A 26,381-nucleotide genomic window follows, 5' to 3' on the forward strand; every position below is an offset into this window, starting at 1 on the left:
CAAGGTTCACCTTCCCTGGGGCTCATGGAGAATCCTCAGGAGGACTACCTGGCAATAATTCCAATTTACCAGCATGTGCATGGTGCATAGGGAAGCAGGTTTAGCTGGTGGATTGATTGCAGGGCACGCAGATCGGGCAAAAGGCCGATGGGTGACAGCTGAGGCTGCTGCTGAGCTCTCCCTCCAGTCTACCGTCCCTACTCAGCAGAGTCCAGAGCTGCCCCTCGGCTTTCAGCCCTGCTGTCCTGTGAGTTTTCTCAACATGTAAGTGAGACGAGAAAGGACTGAGCATGCCAGCACCAGGGTCGTGTGTTCAACTCTAGTATGAAAGCCTTAAAAACAGTTAAAATCACACAGAACCAAAGTGAGAAGAGGAGGACTCCTCTGGGACAAGTGTGGGGAAAGGAGACCCACCTGACACTTTTTCCCATCCCAGGAGGTCCCAGGGACCCAGCTTGTTTCCACATTGGGGGAGCCCCCTGCAGAGCCATGGTGTCCTGACCAAGGGGACGTGTGACCCCAGGTGCAGGGTCTGGGGAGGTGAGGTCACCCTGGGACTGTGGACATGTGACCCAGGTGGAGGGGTCTGGGGAGGTGGGTCACCCTGGTGAGTGTGGGTGTGTGGCCCCAGGTATAGGGTGCGGGGACTGTGTGGGTCTCACCATACCTGCATGGGTCAGGATCACATGTATGGGGAGACCGCATATGCGCTCTTTGCCTGCAGTGTGTCCTGTCCCCTTTGAGATTTCCAACCTCTGCATTAAGGGTGTTGTCCTGATTAACCTGTGGTTCCTTTTCTTCTCTTAATCTTGTCACAATCATATGAGGTCAGGCATGTTTGAGTGGGTTGCTGCTCTGTGTTCCGGTGAGTGACAACACTTGGTGCTATCATATTAATACTATAGCATATCGTATGTCTAATCTATGGGGGTCACCACTGCCTGGGTCCCCCTGGACAGAGGTCAGGTGAGCACAGACTAGCCCCCCCTAAGAATGGTCTCCCACGTGCTCTGTGAGGGTACCGTGATGGCCCCTAAGGTAGGGGACTGTGTCTGGGCCTCCGACATTTGTGATGAAGGGGAGTCGAAATGGAATCTCAATTAACAAGACATTATTTTAAGAATTTATTTTAAGTGAAATAAAACACACGTCACATACCCTTTACCATCATCACCATTTTAAGTGCACGTTTCTGAGGCATCAGATATATTCACTTTCTCGTGGAGCCATCACCACCATCCCTAGAACTTTTCATCTTGCAAAACCAAAATTCCACAACCATGAAAGTCTCATTCCCCATTCCCTCCCACTGCCCCTGGCACCGATATCCACTTCAGTCCCTGAGTTGTCGACTCCAGGGCACCCACTGGAGTGGAATCCTGCAGTGTTTGCTGACGGGTCATTTTGGAAGAGCTGACTTTCAGTCTGAAGCTCTGCCTGTTTGCATCTGAAGAATCTGCATTTAAGGAGAGGGTGTATGAGGAAGGGGGTGTATGCGGGACAAAGGTGTCCAGGGTGCAGGTGAGCCAGGACCTGACCAGCTGCCTTTTGGGTCCTCTGGTCCCATCTCTTGGTCTGTGCCTCATCTGCGTCATCACTGTCCCCGCTGGCACCGCTGGGGTGTTGTTGTCTGAGTGAGATTCCCCTGGTGCCCCTGCTCTCCTCCCCTCCTCCTGCTGGTTGGGGAGGGAACTGCTTGCTGTGTGGTCTCTACTCCTGAGGCATGAAGGACCCTGTAGCATGGACCTGCAGAGTGTGGGGTGTGGTCCCAAGAGCATGGGGCCCACATAGGACACGACATCGGGGCGTGACAAGTGCTAGGGCTGCCTCATCACTGACAGGGAATGTTGCCCAGATCCTTCTCGAGAGGGCGTGGTGGGTGGCCTGGGACCCTAGAGGCCCCATTCCTATACTGGAGCTTGGAGAGTGCATCCCCATGGGCTCCAGATTCACCCCATATCTCAGCCATATCCCTCTGTCCTGTCTTTGAACTCAGGAAAACGAGCTCTCTTGTCCACAACATAGGCCTGGTCCTGTTGATATGAGGATTCTTTAAGTTAGGCGTCCTGGGATAGCAGCTCTTTTTAGGCCTGAGAAGGAACAACTCCGGAGTGTACAACAATTTCAGATGAAACTAATATTCAATGACTCTCCCTAACTACTCGGTTGTTGACTTCTATTAGTCATTATTCTCCTGGTTTTAGCTCTGATGTGGGGATTACAGAGGAGTCAACATTTAAATCTTCATAATCTGTGTATTTGTAGCTTCAGTATCATTACTGACCCATAGTTTTTTATGGTTTGGGAAGAGTTATTGATTTCATGTGTCATGTAAAGGATTCACAATGATGATAGGGCAATTAAGATTACAATAATAGCTAGTAAATTGTTCACATTTTCTCTACCTGTGCATCTATTGTATGCATATGAGTTTAGATGTCAATATTAGTGAAATGATATAGAGGACTAGAGAACTTATTTTAAAAATCACTATTAATGTGTGATGAAGAAAATGTAAAAGTTCTTCCATAATCGGTGATGTTGTATCTTGAGAGCCTAGATGAAATTGATATGCCTTAGTGATATACAGGATTTTAGCCTATCATTTAACTTTGACAAAGCTACATCACTTTTTACTTTTATCTCATTTATTGAGGAAGACATAATTGTTATGGTGTTGGCTTGAAACTGGTTGAAAAGGACTTGAGTCCTTCCTTATTTTACATTTACATAGGTAGGATCTTGAAACATAGGATATGGTGGAGGACATCCGTGTAACCATTCTAGGTTAGGAGTAGCAATTTCCACTGCTAAGACTTCTTGTTTAGACACAAATGCTTTTCAAAGTATGAAGATTATTAGCATTACTGCTGCTACTGAGATGAATGAGCCTAAAGACAAAATATTTCATGTTGTGTGTGCCTCAGGGTACTCAGACTAACGTAGTGACATCCCTGAGAGGCCACGAAAGTGCTGCAGGAAGTCATATTTACTACTACAAATATACTTGTGAAGTGAATTTTTGCTCATGCTGAGTTAACTGTATAACCTGAGAATAGTGGGAATCAGTGTAGGAAGCCTCCTATAACAGTGAAGACTGCTCCCATGGACATATAGGTCATGGAAGTGTGCTACTACATAGTATGTATCCTGGAGGACAATGTCTGGGGATGAGTTGGCTAAGATGATTCCTGTCAAACCACCTACTGTAAAAAGAAAAACTAAAGCCTAAAACTCATAATATAGTGGGAGGTCATATAGTATTACCTCCGTGAACAGTTGCTAACCAGGGACTTCCCTGGTGACGCAGTGGTTAAGAATTCGCCTGCCAATGCAGGGGACACGGGTTCGAGCCCTTGTCTGGGAAGATTCCACATGCCGCGGAGCAAAAAGCCCGTGTGCCACAACTACTGAGCCTGCCCTCTAGAGCCCGCAAGCCACAACTACTGAAGCCCGCGCGCCTAGAGGCCGTGCTCTGCAACAAGAGAAGCCACTGCAATGAAAGGGCCGCACACCGCAACGAAGAGTAGCTGCCGCTCACCGCAACCAGAGAAAGCCCATGCGCAGCAACCAAGACCCAACTCAGCCAAAAAAAAAAAAAAATGAAAAGAAAAAGAAAAATTAAATAAAGAGTTGCTAATCAGCTAGATACTTTTACTCCTGCAGGGACAGAAGTAATTACGGTAGCTGATGCAAAGTATGCTCCTGAGTCCACAGCTATCCCTATGGTAAATATATGATGGGCCCACAAGAGAACTCCTAAAAAACCAGTGGACATGACTCATACTATTCCCAGATAGCTGAAAGGCAATTTTTGTCCTAAATAGTATGTAATGATATGTGAGTTTATAACAAACCCTGTTAGGCCATGAATACAGACTTCAGGGTGAGCAAAGTATCAAAATAGGTGTTGGTATAGGATTCGGTCTCCTCCTGCAGGGTCAAAGAAAGTAGTGTTTAGATTTCTGTCTCTTAACAGCATGACAATTCTGGCTGCTTGGACTGAGATTGGTAATTATAGTAATATGGCTATAGTTGGGGAAGATTAAACAAATAATGGTGTTTGGTATTGGGATATGACTGCTGGTTTTGTATTAAAGACTATAGTAATAAAAGTAATAATACCAAGAATTGAGGAGACACCTGCTAAATGTAAGGAGAAAACAGTTAGGTCGACAGAGGCTCCTGCATGGGCCAGATTGCAGGCTAGAGCTGAATACACGGTTCCACTGGTACCAGAACCAGCTTCTACTACTGGTGATATGAGTAGGAGTAAGAATGATGGGGGAAGTAGTCAAAAGTTTATATGATTTATTGGGGGAAATGCTACTTCAGGTGTCCGAGTTATTAGTGGCCCAAGTCAGTTTTCAAAGCCTGCAATCATAACGGGTACAGCTATAAAGAAAATTATTACAAGTGCAGGGACTGTTATGACTACCTTACAGATTTGGGCATCTCCAAGTAGCGGTCCAGGTCAGCATAGCTCAGCCTGGATTAATATAATTAAGGTGCTGCCTGCTACTCCAGCTCAAGCACCAAATAGTAAATATAAAATGCCGATATCTTTGTGATTTGTTGAAAATAATCAGCAGTGTATGAACAGAGGTAAAATGACTGAGTTAGCATTAGACTGTAAATCTAAAGACAGAGATTGAGCCCTCTTTCTGGCAAACCCTGTGGTGAATCAACAAATTGAATTGTAACTTCAGAGAAGCAGCTTCAATTCTGCCAGTGATTTTCCTGCCTTTTTTTTTTCTTTTTTTCTTTCTCAAATGAAGGAGAAGTAGACTGAAGCCAGTTGACTAGAGGATTTGCCTGTTAACTAAAGTTTCCTGGGGTTAAAACTCATCAATCTCGTAAAGATTTGGCTTAAATACAGTGTTTGCTTTACATTCAATTGATGTAGAATAAAGTCTTGCAATCCTTATTTTTAGGAATTAAGTAAATTTCACTTGTTTAGGGTTTTGAAAGCTCTTGGTCTGAACTAACCTAAATTCCTAGTCCAGCACCGATAGAATGGGTGTTGTGTGTAGTAATCGTGTGGGTATTATGATTGGTAATGATAGGAAGGTTATTTCTTTGTATGTTCAAATTGTTTTGTGTTTGTGTTGTTTAATGAAGGGAATATAGTTAGTGATGTGGAGTATGTTAGCTGCAAGTAGAAATATATGCTGAGGGCTGCTATGATGGCTATTAGTGTTGGTAGAATGATGTTGCATTTTTGTTATCTCTTGGATAATTATTCATTTGGGTAGAAACCCTGATAGTGATGGGCGATGTCCTAATGATACTATAATGGTGAGGAAAATGATTGTGATGGGAGGTGTTTTATCTCATGTGTGTGATAATGATACTCTTGTAGTACATGATCTGGGCATAAATAAGAAGAAGATAGTGTTGTTATGATATAAATTAGTATGTTTAGGATTGTTATAATCTGAATATACATAATAATAGCTGTTATTCATCCTATATGGGCAATTGATGAGGAGGGTGTAATATTTTCCAGGTGAGTATGGCGAAGTCTGCCTCAGCCTCCAGCTATGATTTATAATATCACTATGATTAATAGTATATTTAGGTTGATGGATGGTGACATGTGGTATAAAACTGATAGGGGTGCAATTTTGTCATGTTGATAGCATCAGGTCTGCTGTTCATGGGATGCCTTGTGTGACTTCAGGCACTCAGAAGTGAAATGGGGAAAGTCCTACTTTTGTGACAAGGGCGATTGTCATGAGGGTGGATGCTGCTGGATTAAAGATTTTTGTTATTCATTGTGCTCTTTGACTAGAGTATATTAGATTAATGATAATAGCCATTATAAGTAGTATTGATGTGGTGGACTGTTTTAGGAAATATTTGTTGGATGCTTCTGTAGCTTATGGGTTCATGTTTTTTTATTAGAATGGGGATACCATTAACCAGTGTGAGCTTGTTATACAATTATATTTCCTGAGAAAATGGTCAGTAGAATGATGGTAAAAACAATGCGAGTTTATTAGCACAGGAAGGATATACAAAAATATTTTGGGGGTATGGGCCTGAAGCTTACTTAGAGAACTTTACTATATAGCATGTGGTGTAATGTGGTAGGTAGCATGGAGAATGTAAAATTATTAGGAAGAATTCAATTCCAGGAATAAGAGCATTGAGACCTCTATGATTTACTCTATCAAAGTAACTCTTTTGTCAGACATAGTTCTTAAACTTGTGGTGGGTTGCCTGGTATGATGACAAGTAGTGAAAACTCTCATGTACATAGGGTTAATGTTAGTCGTAAAAAAACTTTTTATAAGAGATGTATGCGTTGATCATATCAAAATTGTAGGTAGGAGGCTCAAATTCATAGAAAGGAGATTGTTAGATGTGTTTTAATGATGACTTGGGCTGTATATAATTCTGGCACCTAGGGATTGTCGAATGCTCCTAAAAATAGATTGCTGCGGAAATGTTTATTATAGGGAAATTGACATATTCTCTAGGAGGGACGGGGTGAATGGGCCTGCTACATTTTCTACATTGAAGACATATACAGGTTTTGATTCTACTTCTGTTAAATCAAGTGGGGCTTCACTGGATTTCTGCTACTGCGGAGATAATCAAATTCTGGGTAGGGGTCAGGAGAAAATTAGTCACAGGTGTTCTTGTGTAATAATTACTGTTGAAAGTGTAAATGATCCATTTATCAGTAAGACTGAGAATAGAATAACTGCTACATTACTTCATATGAGATGATTGTCTGTGCTATTGTTCCTAGAGCTCCAGTGAGTGAGTATTTTGAATGTGAAGTTCATCCGGATCTGAGGATGGAATAAATGGCTAGGTGTGATATGGCTAATATAAATAATATGCCTACATTTATACTAATTAGTAGATAAGATATGGGAAGAGGAATTCATGTTGTGAGAGCCAGGGTTAAGGCTAGCATTGGGGCAATAATATATAAATTGATGATGTTGATGGACATAGTGGTTCTTTAATAAGTAATTTGAATGCCTCAGCAATGGGTTGTAATCATCCATGGGGGCTGATGATTTTTGGCCCTTTCTGGATTTGTATATAGCCTAGGATTTTCCATTTAGTTAATATGAGGAATGCTATGGTGAATTAAATTGGGTAATTTGTGAAAGAATGTTGATTATAAACATATTCTTAGGAAGAGGACTTGAACCAGTGCAGAAAAAGTTTCAGTTTTACATAATTACCGGGCTCTGCCACCGTAACGAACCCTGTTCTACAGTAGGGTATGTATACATTAATTGAATGTAGATTATATCATCATTTAGTTTGAAGACATTTTGTAAAGTAAGCCGTATTGCTCTTGTCCTTTCATACTGGAAGAAATCTGCAATAGACAGAAACCAACCAGGATGACTCCAGTCTGAACTCAGATCACGTGAGACTTTAATCTTTGAACAAACAGACAATTAATAGCAGTTATACCGTTGAAATGTCGTGATCCAGCATCAGGGTCATAAACCATATTGCCCATATGAACTCCAGAATACAATTACACTGTTATCCCTAGTAAAACTTGTTCCATTGATCAGTGTTTTAGAAGAACAGGTGATAAAGCATTTTGACTAGCTGGCCTAAATTTTAATCACTCAGAAGTGGTTTTATTCTCCAAAAAATAAATGGCGCACGGGTTCAAGACACACCGGCTTCAGTAGTTGTGGCGTGCAGACTCAGTAGTTGTGGCCCACTGGCTTAGTTGTTCCGTGGCACGTGAGATCTTCCCGGACCGGGGATCGAACCGGGTCCCCTGCATTGGCAGGCGAATTCTTAATCAGTGCATCACCAGGGAAGTCCCCTTTTAATAAGTACCCTTTTAAAGGGAGAATCGCAGTCTCCCTTTTAATATACCTTAAGCCCAAAGAATCCATGGAAAATGGTTACAGAAAATAAGACACTAAAATTTTGTAAGGACTATAACAGAAACATATAGTACACAGTTCTTATAGACACATCCCAAGCAGTTACAAAGTATATTAAAAGTGAGGCTGCAACTTTAAAAGAATAAGAAAAATTATACCCACAAACTCCTAATCTTTCCTGAAACGCTGCAATCTGAAATCCTATTGTAGGAAGCAGAAGATTTCAGGAGACATTCTACAAATGAAGGACTCCAAACCCTGTGGTGGGATAAGGAATTCTGGAAGGAAGGTATCCTCACCCAAGAAGAGCAGGTTCCTATACTTCTCTAACATCACATCCCTGTACAATTCCCATTGATCTTGGTCCAGGCATTCTCACTCCTCTTGAGAGAAATCTATAGCCACTTCCTGGAATGTCAACAGTCCCTGAAATTAAAATTACACATGCCATGTGGCCACGGGAAGAGTTCATAATGTGACCCAAGAAGAAAACAGCAAGTTAAGAGAACTGGTTTTAATTTAGAAGAGTGTCTTCAATTATCCACTTATATATATATATATATGTATATATATATGTGTGTATATATATATATATATGTATATATATATATATATATACACATACATATATATACATATATATACATATATATATATATTTTTTTTTTTTTAAAAGTAACTTTCTCTACCTTATTTCTAACTACAAGAAAAGAGTATGGCATGTGATCCACAAAACCAGTATAGAGACTATACTTGTCTGGAAAAGAAATGATAAAATGATGGTTTCAACACAGGCATATGCATTTTTGAGTGTTTTATTTATATCAAACTGGATAAAATGTGTGTATTTCTCATACAGAAAAGACATGTCGAGGTAGAAATGTACCTTTCAACTATTCATGGGTACACAAGTACACTGGGGAGATTGTAAAAGTGCAGATTGTGATTCAGTAGGTCCGGTGGGCCTGAGTTCTATTTTTTTAACAAGCTCATTTTTAACTAGTGATGCCACAGTCTCTGATTCATTAACCACAACTGTGAATATCAGAGACATAATTAGAAAGGTAAAAATTCATATTTAATTTTGAACTTAAAGTGTTTTATGGATTTTACACCTTTAATAGAATAGTGGGCACAGCAGCAACAATTATTTGTGAATATTTACCATAGACTGTGTATCTTTCTAACTTTTTCGTGTAGGATTCCAGGAAAAAGACCTGGGCTGCGGCCACAGTGGGCGTGGCCCCCAGGCCGGGCCGCCCCTCCAGGACCCCCGACGGGGCCCTGCGCTCCTGGCGGCTCCCTCCCCCGCCGCCCCGCTCCCTCCCGGAAGGCCTCGGGGCAGAGCGGTCCCACCCACTGCGCGCTGAACAGAGCCCGCGTTTCCTCAGGGCTGGAACTCCCGGCTCGGGCGGGGTCTCTTCCCTCCGCCATCACGGAACTGCCCCGGAGCCCGAGGGGAGGGCGACCTCACTGAGGCTGCCGGCTCTGGAGGTGCCCCGGCGGCCGAAGCCGTGACAGACGCGGGGACGGCGGGCCGGGTAAGTGGGCGCCGACCCTCCGCCTGGTCCGGTGCCCGGGCGGCAGCACAAGACCAGCTTCTGAGGGGCAGGGGTTCGCTGCCACCCGCCGCTGCTGTGCAGAAAGAGCGGCCCCCAGCCTCTGGTCCCCGGGAACTTCGGTCCCTCCTCTCGCCCCTGCCCTCGGCCTGGCTCGCGAGGCCTGGTGGGCGTGGGGAGGGGGTCGGCCTGAGCGTCCTGAGGGCAAACGGGGCAAGGGAGGCGCAGGGTCCGGCTGCAGCGTCAGCACCCCTCCTCCCGACTGCGGGGAAAGCGGCTGAAAACTCCTCCCGAGGCGCGCAGGCCCCTTATTCAGTCAAGTCCCTCTGCACTCCTTCCTCCCTGAGTTAAAGTACTGGGGGGAGGGGACAGGGCAGGGGACTGGCGCAGGTAATGGGGAACATCAAAAGGTGATTGTTAACTAAGGAAAACCAGCTCTCCCAAGGTGAGGAATGCAGCGCTTTTCTTTGCTTGGGCTCACTGAAATCCTTCCTTTGATATGCACCTCAGCTCTCTGGGGCCTGCATTCTGTATTTGCATGTCCTGAGTGCCTCAGGGCCCGCCGGCTCACATTGGAGGGCTGCAAGTGCTGAAGACTGTGACATCCTTTGTTTACTGATAGGGCAAGAATTATTCCATTTCTCACAGGCTTGAGGGGCAGACATTGAAAAAAAGTCAGAGAATCTCACCCGTCTTGTACTTTGGTTTACATATAGATAATATTTATACTTAACTGTGCTAATAGAGGTTCTCAAGTCCAATCAACTTGTACTACTGCCCTCTATGTATCAATTTCATCAATATCATAAGATAAATGCCTATAGAATTGACTTAATCCATTTAAATAGGATAATGATTTTTAAAGGAAACATAATAGAAATATAACAACAAAACCTTTACCACTAAAGGCTGGGTCTGGAACAACCTAAATAAATGTTCCATTGTTAAAATATTGAAAGATGTAGTCAATAGAAATATCAACAAAAATGACAAATAATAAGGGTAGCAGAATGTTGAAATGTTCTATTTTTATCATTAAAGTGGCAGAAAATCATTTATTAGTAGGCACTGGGGGCAGAAGATGCCTGATTTTATATCTGTGTCATATTTGTGCAGTTGTTTCAACAAGTAACTTAAAGACAAAATGGAAAAACAAGGTTTGTGCCTGAGATCATGTTGATGTGAAACCAGGGATGGCCACCCTGTGCCAGGTGAGTTAAGTTTACCTGGTAGGTAGACCGCAGAGCTCCTGGGAAGCAAGGGTTGGAATTTTTCTGCTGGGTGCCCCTTAGGTTCTGTGACTTGACTGACTGTGAGTCATGTTTCGGGAAAGACCTGATCACAGGAAAAGGGTGGGAATAGAGTGATTTGGGGAGCAGCTAACAACATTCATCACAGCTCACGGCCTGAATGAATTTTAAAGAAACAGGAAAACAAATGCTTCTTATGGAATCAGAGAATGTGAGGTCTGGACAATCCCAGAAAATGAGGAACACCCATCCCATTTTCCAGATGAGAAAACAGAGGTCCAGCAAGGTGAAATTCCTCACCCAAGTTGCACCCGTCTCTCCTCCCCACTACGTGGTTCATGAAAGCAGGACTCTTCCTGTCTTGTTCACTGCTGAACCCCAAAAAGGGCCAGGCATCTAGCAGCTGCTCCAAAAATTTGGGTTGACTGTAGGAACAATGTTATTTCTTTCTTTCTCACTCTTATTCAGGATTGTGTCAAGAACTCTCCAGGTTGCAATGTAATTCGATAAATGTAAATATTAATTGAGTTTTGCTGTGATGAGGACTTAGGCTTTGAAGGTAACAGACTTGGTTCAGATCTTGGTTCTGCCACTCCATAGCTGTTTGGCTTTAGGAAAATTACTAAACCTCTCTGAGACTATTTCCTCGTTTGTAAAGTGGGGATAAATCTATCTGAGCCAGCAGAGCACCTGCATGAGAGATGTGCACTAAATATTGGTCTTTCTCACTCTCCTACGCCATCTCTCTGTTCTTCCCAGAGAAGCTGTACAGAAGGATATAGTACTTTTTTAAAATAGTTAACTAATTAATTAATTAATTTGTTTTTGGCTGCGTTGGGTCTTCGTTGCTATGCACAGGCTTTCTCTAGTTGTGGCAAGCGGGGGCTAGTCTTTGTTGCGGTGCGCGGGCTTCTCATTGTGGTGGCTTCTCTTGCTGCACTTGTTGTGGAGCACCGGTTCTAGGCACGCGGGCTTCAGTAGTTGTGGTCTGCAGGCTCAGTAGTTGTGGCACATGGGCTTAGCTGCTCCGCGGCATGTGGGATCTTCCCTGACCAGGGCTCGAACCCATGTCCCTTGCCTTGGCAGGCAGATTCTTAACCACTGCGCCACCAGGGAAGTCCGATATAGTACTTGCTAAAGAGGGGTTTGAATTTATTTCAGATTGTGTACATTTTTCTTGTAGAAAAGATTATTCCACTATAGAAACATAAACATGCAAAACCACTCCAAATGCAGTATTCTATGGTTTAGATATTATCAGTCACATTTTACAAGTAATTGGGCAAATGCCAAGGCACTAGGTACTGGGGAGTAAGAAGACTCAAATCTGGGGTGACCCCACCCCAATTTCAAGAGCAGGGTGTGCTTTTCAAATCCATGTTTCATCTGGTCTTTGTTTCTCATCCATCCTCTGTGTCTGCCTTTCTCAAGAAGGCTCAGATCCTCGGCTTTCACACCCTCCCGGCTGGCTGTGCCCCAGCTCCCGGCCTGGAACCTCTGCGTGCCTGGGTGTGCCTGCTCCCCCTGTGCATCACCAGCTTTGCCAGGGAGCTGCTGTATCGTGCACTGCTTGCTGTACCCAGAGTACCTGGACCCTTCTGGTACATGAAGTGCACCCTCCTCACCATGTGTGCAGCCCATCCCCTTACCTTATATCCTGCCTCTAAGCCAGGCTTGGGGGTGACTACAGTGTGCATTCAGCTGTGTGAGGTGCTGGGATCAAAGTGAAGTTCCCAACTTTTGAAGTGTCAGGCTTGAGGGGCACACAGTGATTTAAAGTCGGGTCACCTGATTTAAAGGGGGGACTGATTGATTTAAAGCCAAGGCAGCTGACTTAAAGCCTGCGTCCCTCAGCTGCAGGACGAGACCAACTTTGGCGGTGCACGGGTTCGCTCCAAGCCAGCACTGCTGTTCAGGAAGAGATTCCAGTAGCGCCTTAGTGCAGGGGGACTTGGTCCGTTGTCTTGCCCCTGCCCTCAGAGGGGGGCCACCTGCTCTTCTGGAGAATCAGGGAGGGGGAAGTGCAGAGTCCCGGCTGGAGTTGCGGCACCCCTTGTCTGATGGCAGGGAAAGGGGGACAGGGCTGTGTGGTGTCCTGGGGCTGGACTCACCAGGTCGACTCAGCCTCTCAGCCTCCTAACCTCCCCCCCCCACACACACACACTCCACAAGAGTTCCCAATAATATGTAATTGCGCCTTAGGTTCTCGGTCTTGAAACTCATACCCAGGCTCCCAGGTCCCTTGATTCAGCCAATTCCTCTGTGCTCTTTCTTCTATTAGATACAGTCCCAGAGGGAGGGGCTGGGGGATGGGACTGGAGGGATGCCGGCAGCACTGGCCTCAGCTGACTAAAGAGATCCGGGGCCTGCGCTATCACACATGTGCGAGGACCCTTAAGGCGGAATCGAGGGGGCCAGTTAGAGGCAGTCCTTGCTGCCTCAAGTGAGTATGGATCACCGTCGGGTGGGGAGCACGCTGACCCCTGAGAAGTACTGTTAGGAGGATGTGTTCCTCCCTCGGCTTCAAGGACGTGGGTGGGCTTCAGGGCTCCAGTTCCCCTCCCGGCCTCCAGGTCCGACTGCAACGCAGCGGCCTTGCAGACCCGCCTTCCTGTCCCAGAACTTGCCAGGCTCCAGGAAGAATCCAGACTGCAGAGATGGTGCCTGAGGGCTCCAGCTTGAAAAGTGCTGTCCCTGGGGACCCAACAGTGGAGGGAGGAAGGGTGAAGGGAGTGGGGGTGTGGGGTCGGGAGGGGTGGCTGCCCTGGGAGATGTTGAGAGAGAAATATCGCCCCCCCACCCCCCCTGCCCCTGCAACTGACCCATTGATGCCATAGGATCTCAGGGCCTTTTAGTCAGAGATGCCTCTGCTTCTTTACTCCTGTGTTCAAAACTATGCAAAACCAACTCTTCATCCTCTTGCTGCCTTGCCAGGACTTTTAAAGCACTGTTCTTTTGAAGCACTCGTTCCCTAAACCGCAGTTTGGAGCTGTCCCAGCTATTTAAAAGTGTTCTCCTTAAACTGAGACTAAATCCTACTCTTTTGGAAAAACGGCCTTCACTTCATTGGAGATCGTCTTTTCTGCCCATTCCTTCCTTCTACTGCCCTCTTAAGAATCCCTGTGCTCAAAGAGCTTGGTGATTTATTTTTTGCTTGATGTCAAAAAGAAACCTTCCCCATGCACCCCAAAAAGCTTTCCTGGAACATAGGTGTTTCACAACCATGACAGTGTTTTGCAGTTAGTATACACTGGGTAGGCTGCCTAGCAATCCCTCCAAGAGCCAGAGGTGAGCAGACCTTTACTTATTTGATTGGATGCCCTTCAAGTTTAGGAAGGTCCCATTCTTATGACCCAGCAGGTAAGACAGAGCCCTGGATGGCTGTGGCTGTGATTAGATAACTTCTGATGATTTTATTTCCCTTACTGAGCTGCTGCTTCTAGGTTAAATTCGTTTTATTACCTGTCCATTTTTTAAAGAAAGGCTGACAAAGTCACTGTAATAGGTCAGGAGTCTGAACTCAGGGTTGGTCAAAGGTACTCACAGGGAGGAAGGTGGATAAAAATAGGTGGGTAAAATAGGAGGGTTGGCAAGTACAGCCAGGACACCCGTGTTCATCATGCATACTAATAAAGGCCAGAATCTCCTCATTTATCTCTGGTGGGAAGTTCTGATGGTTTCACAGGATCAAACTCAAATCATATTCAAACTAGGGGATTTCCCTGAGCATAAAAGGAAGTATCCGTCCCTAGCAGGAGTCGCTGCAGAGGAATAAAGACGTAGATGTAGAGAACGGACCTGAGGACACAGGGAGGGGGAAGGGTAAGCTGGGATGAAGTGAGAGAGTGGCATGGACATATATACGCTACCAAAGGTGAAATGGATAGCTATTGGGAAGCAGCTGCATATAGCACAGGGAGATCAGCTCAGTGCTTTGTGACCACCTAGAGGGGTGGGATAGGGAAGGTGGGAGGGAGACACAAGAGGGAGAGGATACGGGGATATATGTATATGAATAGTTGATTCACTTTGTTATACAGCAGAAGCTAACACAACAAGGTAAAGCAATTATACTCCAATAAAGATGTTAACAACAACAACAAAAAAAACCCCAAAATCTAAGTCAATCAAGCCAACGGAGACAATGTATGTGTTTACAGTTCAAGAAATCCACAAGGGAATCCTTTATTCTGTAGGCAATGAATGGTCCATTCGAAAAGGAAAAAAAAACTTTCTAAAATGTTGTCTTTCCATTTATTGTTCAGAACATCATTTTTATACCTCTGCATTTCTTACTATTCAAAGCCAAGTCACGTGAGTTACAGGGGAAGCAGCTGATGGATTTAAAGTTGGGTCATGTGATTTAAAAACCAGTGGCAGTTGATTCATTTAAATCCCGGTCATATGATATGAGGAGGGGCTGCTAAAAACTGCTTTTTCATCTCTGGCTCAGAATATCATATTTACCTTGGTTTTTCTTATGATTTAGAAAACTTGCGCTGTCTCTCCTTGGAATCATCAGGAGAAAAATACAGTACTTCAGGTTCATTCTTGAAATCAACTTCTCACGGTTAAGGTGTATTGGTTAAAAGATCTTCCTTCTTCAAGAGATTCCAGACCTCTGTAAGACACTTCATTGTAATTGGAGAAAAAAGAAGAATGAATTCAGGCCAGCAGCTGCAGGAGGCCAAGGCAGCCCCCAGGACTAGGGAAGGAGGAGGAGGAAGGGCTGAGAGTTGCCATTAGAGCAGACAACCTCCAGAGGGCGCTGAAGCACCGGCAGAGCCCACCTGCCACTCCCAGTTTGGCACTCCAGGGTCAGATTTGGGTTTGGAGATGGGGTTGCTGTAACCCCAAGGAGGTGAGCAGAGAGGAGGAGTTGATTACTGGTCTCCTCTGACTCTCTGACCCAAATTGCCTGGCTTCACAGGGGGGACAGAGTTTTGCTTTCAGCAAACTAATGGGGCACTTCCAGGCTGGTCGGGTTGCCCAGTGGCCCGACAGCCTGACAGGCTGACTGCGGTGTGACCGCCCTTTGTTTCTCCAGAATCTGTACATCAGGAGGTGCATGGGTGCGGGAGCCCATTCACCGCCCCTCCCCCCAAGGGGGCTGGCACCTTCCCTGGTTGAACCCTATGATCACCAGGTACTTGAAATGAATGCAAGTTTTTTGACTTTACGGAAAAGCTCACATAACCGTTTCTTCCTCATAATGTGTGGGATTTACTATAATGGAAAGCCATTATAAAGAACAGGTAGAAAACTCACCTGTTGGTCTCCATGTAGGAGTTTATTTTGCATGAATCCCTCCTACATGAGTAGATAGCAGAGGTTTATTTTTGTTCCCGTGTGTGTAGTTGTGGCAGAGGATGTAGGTATGGTGATTTGAAGCCCTCAAAGAAATATTCTCAGAACTCTCAAGATTTCTCTTGATCGGAACCGAAAGAGACCTGGAAAAGGAGGAAAAGAAAAGGAGGAGGGAGAACGAATGACAGTTTCTCAGTAAATTCACCTTCCTGGTTGATTGTTCTGTCTTCTCATTTCTTTTAACTTCTATGTATGTCTAATGGAATAATGTAGAAAGGCTGATTTTTATGCTTTAAAAGATTTTACATCACAAAGAAACTAGAAGTGGCTAACAGAACTTATTCAAATCAATTTTACATAGAGACTTTGATATTAAATTTGTATACTAAAATGGGTTTATCCCAATCTTCTCTTTCTTTTTGAGTGAATATTTGTAACATATTTTTGTAGATAATAATTTATCGTAGATATACAAAATTGTGAGAATGGGTACCATTTTTTACCACTTAAATGATTTCTTTTAAATGAATAGATTGTACACTTTAAATGCCAATGTTGTGTCTTACGTGTTGTTTTTTAATTCCTTGATTTCCAAAACTTGTGTTTATTTAATTGATTTCTATCTAATAATCTGTGTCTCCCCTGTATTGTTTCTTACTTTATATTTTATTGATCTGTAGTTAATTTACATTATTATATTTGTTTCAGAGGTACAGCATAGTGATCCATAAATGTTTAGGTTCTTCTCCATTTATAGTTATTATAAAAGAGTGGCTATATTCCCCATGCTATACAGTACATCACTGTAGATTATTGATTTTATACATAGTGGATTGTACCTCAAAATCTCCTACCACTATTTTGCTCCTCCACCCTATCTCTCCCTGCTGGTAACCACTAGTCTGTTCTTTAATCTGTGAGTCTGTTTTTTTGTTGTTGTTGTGTTCAATTTGTTTAGATGCCACGTGTAACTGATAACACACCATGCTTGTTTTCTCATAACATGCCATGCTTTTTTTCTCATAACATGCCATGCTTGTTTTCTCTGCGGCTTATTTTACTAAGCATAATACCCTCCAAATCCATCCATGTTCTTGCAAATGGCAAAATTTCATTTTTTGCTGAAGTCATCATAAAAAATCTTTTTTATCCACTAAGCTATTGATGAACATTTAGTTTGACTCTATATCTTGGCTATGGCAAATAACACTGTTATGAACATTGGTGTGCAGTTATTTTTTTTTTGAAATAGTGTTTTTGTTTTCTTCTGATATACCCAACAGTGAAATTGCTGGATATTATGGTAGTTCTATTTTTAGTTTTTTGTGGAACCTCCATTCTGCTTTCCACAGTAGCTGTACTACTTCACATTCACATCAAGAGTGTACAAGAGTTTCCCTTTCTCCACATCCTCACTAACCTTTGTTATTTGTGATCTTTTTGATGACAGCCATTCTGACAAGACTGAGGTGATATATCTCATAGTTTTGATTTGCATTTTACTGCCGATTAGCTATGTTTAGCATCTTTGTGAGTTCTGGCTGTCTATATGTAGTTTTTCCTTGGAAAAAATGTCTATTTAGGTCTTCTCATTTTTTTAAAAAAGATTTTGGGTGTTTTTTTGATATTGAGTTGTATGTGCTGTTTCTGTAGTTTAGATATGAACCCTTTCTTGGTCATGTTTTTTGATGTTAACTTCTTATCATGTGCAGATATTGTCTCTGCCTCAGCAGGTTGTCTTTTCATTTTGTCTTTGGTTTCCTTTGCTGTGCAAAATCTTTTAAGTTTAGTGAAGTCCCATTTGTTTATTTTTGCTTTTGTTTCATTTGCCTTAGTAGACTGAACCTAAAACTGTTGCTATCATTTATGTTGAAGAATGTTCTATATTTTCCTCTAAGGGTCTTATGGTTTCTGGCCCTACATTTAGGTCTTTATTCAGTTTGGCATTTATTTTATATATGGTGTGCTAAAATAATCTAATTTTATTCTTTTCCATGTAGCTGACCAGTTTTCCCCGTACCACTTATTGAAGAGACAGTTTTTTCCCCACATTGCCTGCTTTGTCATAAATCAATTAAATATAAGTGTGTGGGCTTATTTCTGGGATCTCTATTCTATTCCAGTGATCTTTGTGTCTGTTTTTGCTCTGGTACCTTTCTCTTTGATTACTGTCGCTTTGCAGTATAGTCTGAAGTCAAGGTGCGTGATGCCTCCAGCTGTGTTCTTTCTCAAGATTGTTTGGCTATTTGGGGTCTTTGTGTTTCTATACAAATTTTAAAATTACTTTTTCAAGTTCTGTGGAAATGCTTTGGTATTCTGGTAGGGATTGCATTAAATCTGTAGATTGTCTTTGGTAGTATGGTTATTTTAACAGTATTAATTCTTCCAGTCCATGCACATGCTATATTTTTCCATCTTTTTGTGTTGTCTTCAACTTCTTTCACCAATGGCTGATAGATTTCTGAGCACATGTCTTTTACCTGCTTAGGTGTGTTTATTCCTAGGTATCTTGTTCTTTTTGATGTCATTGCATATGGTATAGTTTTCTTAATTTTTCTTTCTGACAGCTTTGAGTTTTGTTTTTTCTTCTTTTTCTAATTCCTTCAGGTGTAATGTTAGGTTGTTTATTTGATATTTTTCTTGATTCCTAAGAATAAGCTTGTATCACTATAACTTCCTCCTGTGAACTGTGTTGGCTCTGTCCCATAGATTTTGGACCATTGTGTGTTCATTTTCATTTGTCTTGGGTAATTTTAGAATCCCTCTTTAATTTCTTCAGTGTTCCTTTCTTCCCCTTTTATTCCTTTCATCTGTGATGTGAGGACTATCTTTAATATTATGTTTGGATTTCTTTCAGTTTTGTGTGTGTGTGTGAGAGAGAGATTATTTAAGTTGCTGTGCTCTTAATTTCACATGGACACTAACAACCCTGCATTGTTACTCTGCTCCCCCACAGTTACTGAATTTGACCTTATATTTTACATCTACTTGTTTTGTGTGTCCCTTAACTTCTTATTGTGAATATAGATGATTTTATTACTGTTTTTTTTTTTCATCCTTCCTATTAGCTGTGTCCATGGTTGATTTACTACCTTTGTTGAATATTTGCCTTAACCAATGAGGTTTTTCCTTTAGTAAGTTTCCTTTCCTAATTTTTATGTTTCAATCGTGACCTTTTCTTTTTCACTTAGAAAAGCCCCTTAAAGATTTCTCAGAAAGCTGGTTTGGCGATGCTGAGCTCTTTTAGTTTTGCTTCTCTGTAAAACTTTAGATCTCACCATCAAATCTGAAGGAGAGCCTTGCTGGGTAGAGTATTTTTGCTTATAGGCTTTTCCCTTTCATGACTTTAAATATACCATGCCACTCCCTTCTGGCATGCAGAGGTTATCCTGAAAAGTCAGCAGATAACTTTAGGCAATTTCCCATGTTTGTAACTTGTTGCTTTTCCTTTGCTCCTTTTAATAGTGTCTTTTTATCTTAATTTTTTTTTTCCATTTTAATTACAATGAGTCTTGGTGTGGTCCTCTTTGGGTTGATCCTGTTTTGGCCTTACTGTGTTTACTGGACTTGGATGTCTGTTTTCTTTCCCAGGTTAGGGAAGTTTCCAACTCTTATGTCTTCAGGGATGTTCTACACTGCTTTCTCTTTCCTTTTTGCTTCTGGGACCAGTATAATGCAAATATTAGTACACTTGATGTTGTTTCACAAGTCTGTTCAACTTTCCTCATTTCATTTTAATCTATTGTTTTACCGTTCATCTTCAGTGATTGCCAGTACTCTGTCCTTCAGTTTTCTGATTCATTCCTCTGTATCATTTAGTCTACAGTAGTTTCCTTTAATGTATTTTTCATTTCAGTTATTGTATTCCTCATCTCTGTTTTGTTGTTCTTTAATGGTCTAACTCTTTTAAAAAAAATTCTAACTTCTTGCTCTGGTCGTCCATTCTTCTCCTGAGTTCTTTGATCATCTTTACAGTCATTACCTTGAACCCTTTGTTGAGGAGATTGGCTATCTCCACCTCACTTAGATCTTCTTCTGAATTCTTATCTTGGTCCTTCATTTGGATCGTGTTTCTCTGACACCTCATTTTTCTTAACTTCCTGTTTTCATTGCTATGTGTGTAGTAGGTTCGTTACATTTCCTGACCTTGGGGAAGTGGCCTTTTGTAAGAGCTGTCCTATGGGTCCCAGCAGGCCCCTCTCCCCTGGTCACTAGAGCTATATATTCTAGGTGTACCCCCTATGTGGGCTGCTTGGGCTCTTCTGCTGTGGTGGGTAGTCTGGTAGGCTTGGCTGCCCCCAGACTGCTTGTTTGCCAGGCTCTGCCTTGTATGGAGGCTGTCTGTGCTGCTTGGTGAGACTAAATCATAAGGAAGCTGGCTGCACAACTCTGGGGGACACCAAATCTGGTGCTGGTTCACTTATGGGTAGAATTGCAGTCCAGGTGATATCAGGGCTAGTGCCCAGTCACTGGTTCTGGGGCTATGCTGGCTACTGGGAGGAAGAGACAGGTTCTGCGTTCTGGCTGCAGGGCCCAGGAGCCACAGAGTTGGTGTTGGATCACTGTTCCTGACACAGCTCTCTGCAGGGTCGGGGGTATCCCTAACCTTGTGTTGGCATTCTGATGGGCAGGGACAGGACCCAGCTGAGTCCATGGCTGTTTCTGGCCTGCAATTAAGTGGCCTGGTTACACAGGCTGCTGGGCTGTGGTATTCCTGGAGCTGGTGTGTGCCTGTTGGTGTATGAGGCTGATCCCACTGCTAGAGCAGGTTTGCTGTTAGGTAGGTCCAAGCTCGATCCAGTCCCTGTGCAGTTATCACCTGCCGATGGTGAGGCTGACTCCAAGGCCAGAGCAGGCTCACTTGTCCGAGGGGCCAGGGACTCTGGGACTGGTACCTGTCCACTGAGGTGTGAAGGCTGGTCCTGGGGCTTTTGGTGGCTGGACCCATGTCCAGGGGCAGCTGTGCACTGAGAGGATCCGAAGGCAGCCTGTTTGCTGGTGGATGGGGCTATGCCCCTGCTCAGTTAGTTGCTTGGCCTGCAGCATCCTAGTACTTGTGTCTATAGTCTGGTGGAAATGGGTGGGGCTCGGTCCTGAGCCTGATAAGCTATAGGGAGGATTCTGAAATTACACTTGCTGGTACCAGCGTCCACGAGATAGAAGGAGCTCTCGTGAATGGCTCCTGCCAGTGTCTCTGTCCCTGAGGCTGTGCTGTAGTTGCCTCTTGCCTCTCTGGGAGACTCTCCAAGATCAGGAGGTAGGTGTGACCCGGGATCCTTTCAAATGACTGCTTCTGTTCTGATTCTCAGATCATGTGGGATTTTGTGAGCATCTTTTAAGAGTGGAATCTCTATTTCCCACAACCCTCTGGCTCTCTGGAAAATAAGCACTACTGGTCTTCAAAGCCCAACTTTCTAGGAACTCTTCTTTCCAGAACAGGATCCCTGGGCTTGGGAGCCTGATGTTGGCTTCATACCCCTTGCTACCTGGGAGCACCTCTGAAATTGTAATTATTCTCCCATTTGTGGGCCACCCACTTGGTGGTATGGGTCTTGACAATATTGAGATTTTGCCCTTCCTTTCTGTCTTGTCGAGGTGCCTTCCTTATATCTTTAGCTGTAAAACATCTTTTATGGTAGGTCCCGGCCTTTATCATCAATTGCTGTTCTGTAAACAGTTGTGACTTTGGTGTGCCCATGAGAGGCATCAAGCTCTGGGTCTTTGAATGCTACCATGTTGGACAATCTCTCTACTTCATTCTTAAATCATATTATTTAAGTTTTCTTAGTATCTTATTTGATTAGCGACAGTTTGAAATTTATTATCACTCATGTTTACTTCGCCTGTTTAAAAAAATTGAATAGTGCATTCATTCAGTTTGAAATGAAGGTAGTGACCTGTGAATTTCCATACCTCAAAAATCAAGGATAGGACAAAAGCCTTTTCTACTTGTGTTACCCTCAAACTCTGCACCCCACCCCAGCCTGGGGATTAACCTCTTGCACCCATGCTCACCTTCTGTTTTAGGACCGTTAACCATCATTGCATCTGTATGTGTGTTGACAAAGTGAACTCTAGTCTTTGCAGTTTTTGTGTTTTGTTTTTTGTTTTAGGGAACAGTCCTACTATGAATGTACATTTACTGCTCTACTGAAGTTCATATATAAACCTGTCAAGCACATTACCGGAATTGGAATTGCTTGTATATACACTTTGATAAATTTTAGAGACAATGGTAGAACAGAAGTAAATTGTATTTCAAATGCCACAATATTCTCACACCATGAAAACCCTTCCCTTTTTAATATATTTGTGTGTAGTTTATCTTTATGCCCATACTATATTTCCAAGAGATGGGTAAGTGTTATGTTTCTTGCTGGCACATTTACCGTATTGTTCAAAGTCAGGCGTTTAGTGGTTTTAGCATGATCCTATTTCCATGAACTCGCAAATGCAAGATCTTCTCTCACACTGTCTTTTACTCCCTGCTGTTTTATATTGCCCTCCTAATTCTCATTCCTGGTCTTTCTTTATGTTCTTCATCAACCTGGATAGGTTATACTATTTTCTCCCTTATTCAAGACCAATAGAATAGACTAGAAAACCCAGAAATAAACCCTGATATATGGCCAAATGATTTTTGACAAATTGCCAAGATTTTTCACGGTAGAAAGGATAGTATTTTCAACACATGGTGCTGAGAAGTTTTGTGGTCAACATGCAAAAGAAGGAAGATGGACCCTTACCTAACATCATATGCAAAAATTAATGAAAACGTATCAAGAAACTAAATGTAAGACCTAATAAAATAAAATGTCTTAGAAGAAGATACAGGACAAGAGCTTCATGATATTGGATTTGGCAGTGTTTCCCTCAATATGAAACGAAGGAACAACAAAGGTTCAGCTAACAAAAAAATAAACAATTTGCAGTACATAAGTTAAAAAAACTGAGAATTTTGTCAAAAGCTTTTTCTGCATCTATTGAGATGATCATATGGTTTTCTTCTTCAGTTTGTTAATATGGTGTATCACATTGATTGATTTGCGTATATTGAAGAATCCTTGCATCCCTGGGATAAATCCCACTTGATCATGGTGTATGATCCTTTTAATGTGTTGTTGGATTCTGTTTGCCAGTATTTTGTTGAGGATTTTTGCATCTATATTCATCAGTGATATCGGTCTGTAATTTTCTTTCTTTGTAGTGTCTTTGTCCGGTTTTGGTATCAGGGTGATGGTGGCCTCATAGAATGAGTTTGGGAGTGTTCCTTCCTGTGCAATTTTTTGGAAGAGTTTGAGAAGGATAGGTGTTATCTCTTCTCTAAATGTTTGATAGAATTCACCTGTGAAGCCATCTGGTCCTGGACTTTTGTTTGTTGGAAAATTTTTAATCACAGTTTCAATTTCATTGCTTGTGATTGGTCTGTTCATATTTTCTGTTTCTTCCTGGGTCAGTCTGGGAAGGTTATACCTTTCTAAGAATTTGTCCATTTCTTCCAAGTTGTCCATTTTATTGGCATAAAGTTGCTTGTAGTAGTCTCTTAGGATGCTTCGTATTTCTGCGGTGTCTGTTGTAACTTCTCCCTTTTCATTTCTGATTATATTGATTTGAGTCCTCTCCCTATTTTTCTTGATGAGTCTGGCTAATGGCTTATCAATTTTGTTTATCTTCTCAAAGAACCAGCTTTTAGTTTTATTGATCTTTGCTATTGTTTTCTTTGTTTCTATTTCATTTATTTCTGCTCTGATCTTTATGATTTATTATCTTCTGCTAACTTTGGGTTTTGTTTGTTCTTCTTTCTCTAGTTTCTTTAGGTGTAAGGTTAGATTGTTTACTTGAGATTTTTCTTGTTTCTTTAGGTAGGCTTTTATAGCTATAAACTTCCCTCTTAGAACTGCTTTCGCTGCATCCCATAGGCTTTGGGTCGTCGTGTATTTATTGTCATTTGTTTCTAGGTATTTTTTTATTTCCTCTTTGATTTCGTCAGTGATCTCTTGGTTATTTAGTAACGTATTGTTTAGGCTCCATGTGTTTGTCTTTTTTTACGTTTTTTTTCCCTGTAATTCATTTCTAATCTCATAGCGTTGTGGTCAGAAAAGATGCTTGATATGATTTCAATTTTCTTAAATTTACTGAGGCTTGATTTGTGACCCAAGATGTGATCTATCCTGGAGAATGTTCCGTGTGCACTTGAGAAGAACGTGTAATCTGCTGTTTTTGGATGGAATGTCCTATATATATCAATTAAATCTATCTGGTCTATTGTGTCATTTAAAACTTCTGTTTCCTTATTTATTTTCATTTTGGATGATTTGTCCATTGGTGTAAGTGAGGTGTTAAAGTCCCCCACTATGATTGTGTTACTGTCAATTTCCTCTTTTATAGCTGTTAGCAGTTGCCTTATGTATTGAGGTGCTCCTGTGTTGGGTGCATATATATTTATAATTGTTATATCTTCTTCTTGGATTGATCCCTTGATCATTATGTAGTGTCCTTCCTTGTCTCTTGTAACATTCTTTATTTTAAAGTCTATTTTATCTGATATGAGTATAGCTACTCCAGCTTTCTTTTGATTTCCATTTGCATGGAATATCTTTTTCCATCCCCTCACTTTCAGTCTGTATGTGTCCCTAGGTCTAAAGTGGGTCTCTTGTAGACAGCATATATATGGGTCTTGTTTTTGTATCCATTCAGCCAGTCTATGTCTTTTGGATGGGGCATTTAATCCATTCACGTTTAAGGTAATTATCGATATGTATGTTCCTATGACCATTTTCTTAATTGTTTTGGGTTTGTTTTTGTAGGTCCTTTTCTTCTCTTGTGTTTCCCATTTAGAGAAGTTTCTTTAGCATTTGTTGTAGAGCTGGTTTGGTGGTGCTGAATTCTCTTAGCTTTTGCTTGTCTCTAAAGCTTTTGATTTCTCCATCAAATCTAAATGAGATCCTTGCCAGGTAGAGTAATCTTGGTTGTAGGTTCTTCCCTTTCATCACTTTAAGTATATCATGCCACTCCCTTCTGGCTTGCAGAGTTTCTGCTGAGAAATCAGCTGTTAACCTTATGGGAGTTCCCTTGTATGTTATTTGTCGTTTTTCCCATGCTGCTTTCAATAATTTTTCTTTGTCTTTAATTTTTGCCACATTGATTACTATGTGTCTCGGCGTGTTTCTCCTTGGGTTTATCCTGTATGGGACTCTCTGCGCTTCCTGGACTTGGGTGGCTATTTCCTTTCCCATGTTAGGGAAGTTTTCGACTATAATATCTTCAAATATTTTCTCTGGTCCTTTCTCTCTCTCTTCTCCTTCTGGGACCCCTATAATGCGAATGTTGTTGCGTTTAATGTTGTCCCAGAGGTCTCTTAGGCTGTCTTCATTTCTTTTCATTCTTTTTTCTTTAGTCTGTTCCACAGCAGTGAATTCCACCATTCTGTCTTCCAGGTCACTTATCCGTTCTTCTGCCTCAGTTATTCTGCTATTGATTCCTTCTAGTGTAGTTTTCATTTCAGTTATTGTATTGGTCATCTCTGTTTGTTTGTTCTTTAATTCTTCTAGGTCTTTGTTAATCATTTCTTGCATCTTCTCAATCTTTGCCTCCATTCTTATTCCGAGGTCCTGGATCATCTTCACTATCATTATTCTGAATTCTTTTTCAGGTAGACTGCCTATTTCCTCTACATTTGTTTGGTCTGGTGGGTTTTTACCTTGCTCCTTCATCTGCTGTGTGTTTCTGTGTCTTCTCATTTGGCTTTGGGGACTGTGTTTGGGGTCTCCTTTTCAGAGGCTGCAAATTCGTATTTCCCGTTGTTTTTGGTGTCTGCCCCCAGTGGTTAAGGTTGGTTCAGTGGGTTGTGTAGGCTTTCTGATGGAGGGGACTGGTGCCTGTGTTCTGGTGGGTGTGTCTGGATCTTGTCTTTCTGGTGGACAGATCCGCATCTGGTGGGGTGTTTTGGGGTGTCTGTGACCTTATTGTGATCTTCGGCAGCCTCTCTGCTGATGGGTGGGCCTGCATTCCTGTCTTGCTAGTTGTTTGGCATGGGATGTCCAGCACTGGATCTTGCTGGTCTCTGAGTGGAGCTGGGTCTTAGCGTTGAGACGGATATCTCAGGGAGAGCTTTCGCCATTTGATATTACAAGGTGCCGGAGGTCTCTGGTAGACCAATGTCCTGAACTCGGCTCTCCCACCTCAGAGGCACAGGCTTGACACCCGGCTGGAGCACCAAGACCCTGTCAGCCACACAGCTGGGGGTGAGAGCAAGAGGTAGCTTTGGTACATCTCAAAGACCACCAATGAGGTTCACTGACCATTTTCTCTCCAGAAGTGAAGAAAACAAAATTCAGACTTTGGCTAGTCAGCCACTTTGGTAGCCAGCCTCCAAGATGGACCTA

The sequence above is a fragment of the Eschrichtius robustus genome, chromosome 5 (assembly GCF_028021215.1).
Source record: "Eschrichtius robustus isolate mEscRob2 chromosome 5, mEscRob2.pri, whole genome shotgun sequence".
In the NCBI taxonomy this organism is placed as follows: domain Eukaryota; kingdom Metazoa; phylum Chordata; class Mammalia; order Artiodactyla; family Eschrichtiidae; genus Eschrichtius; species Eschrichtius robustus.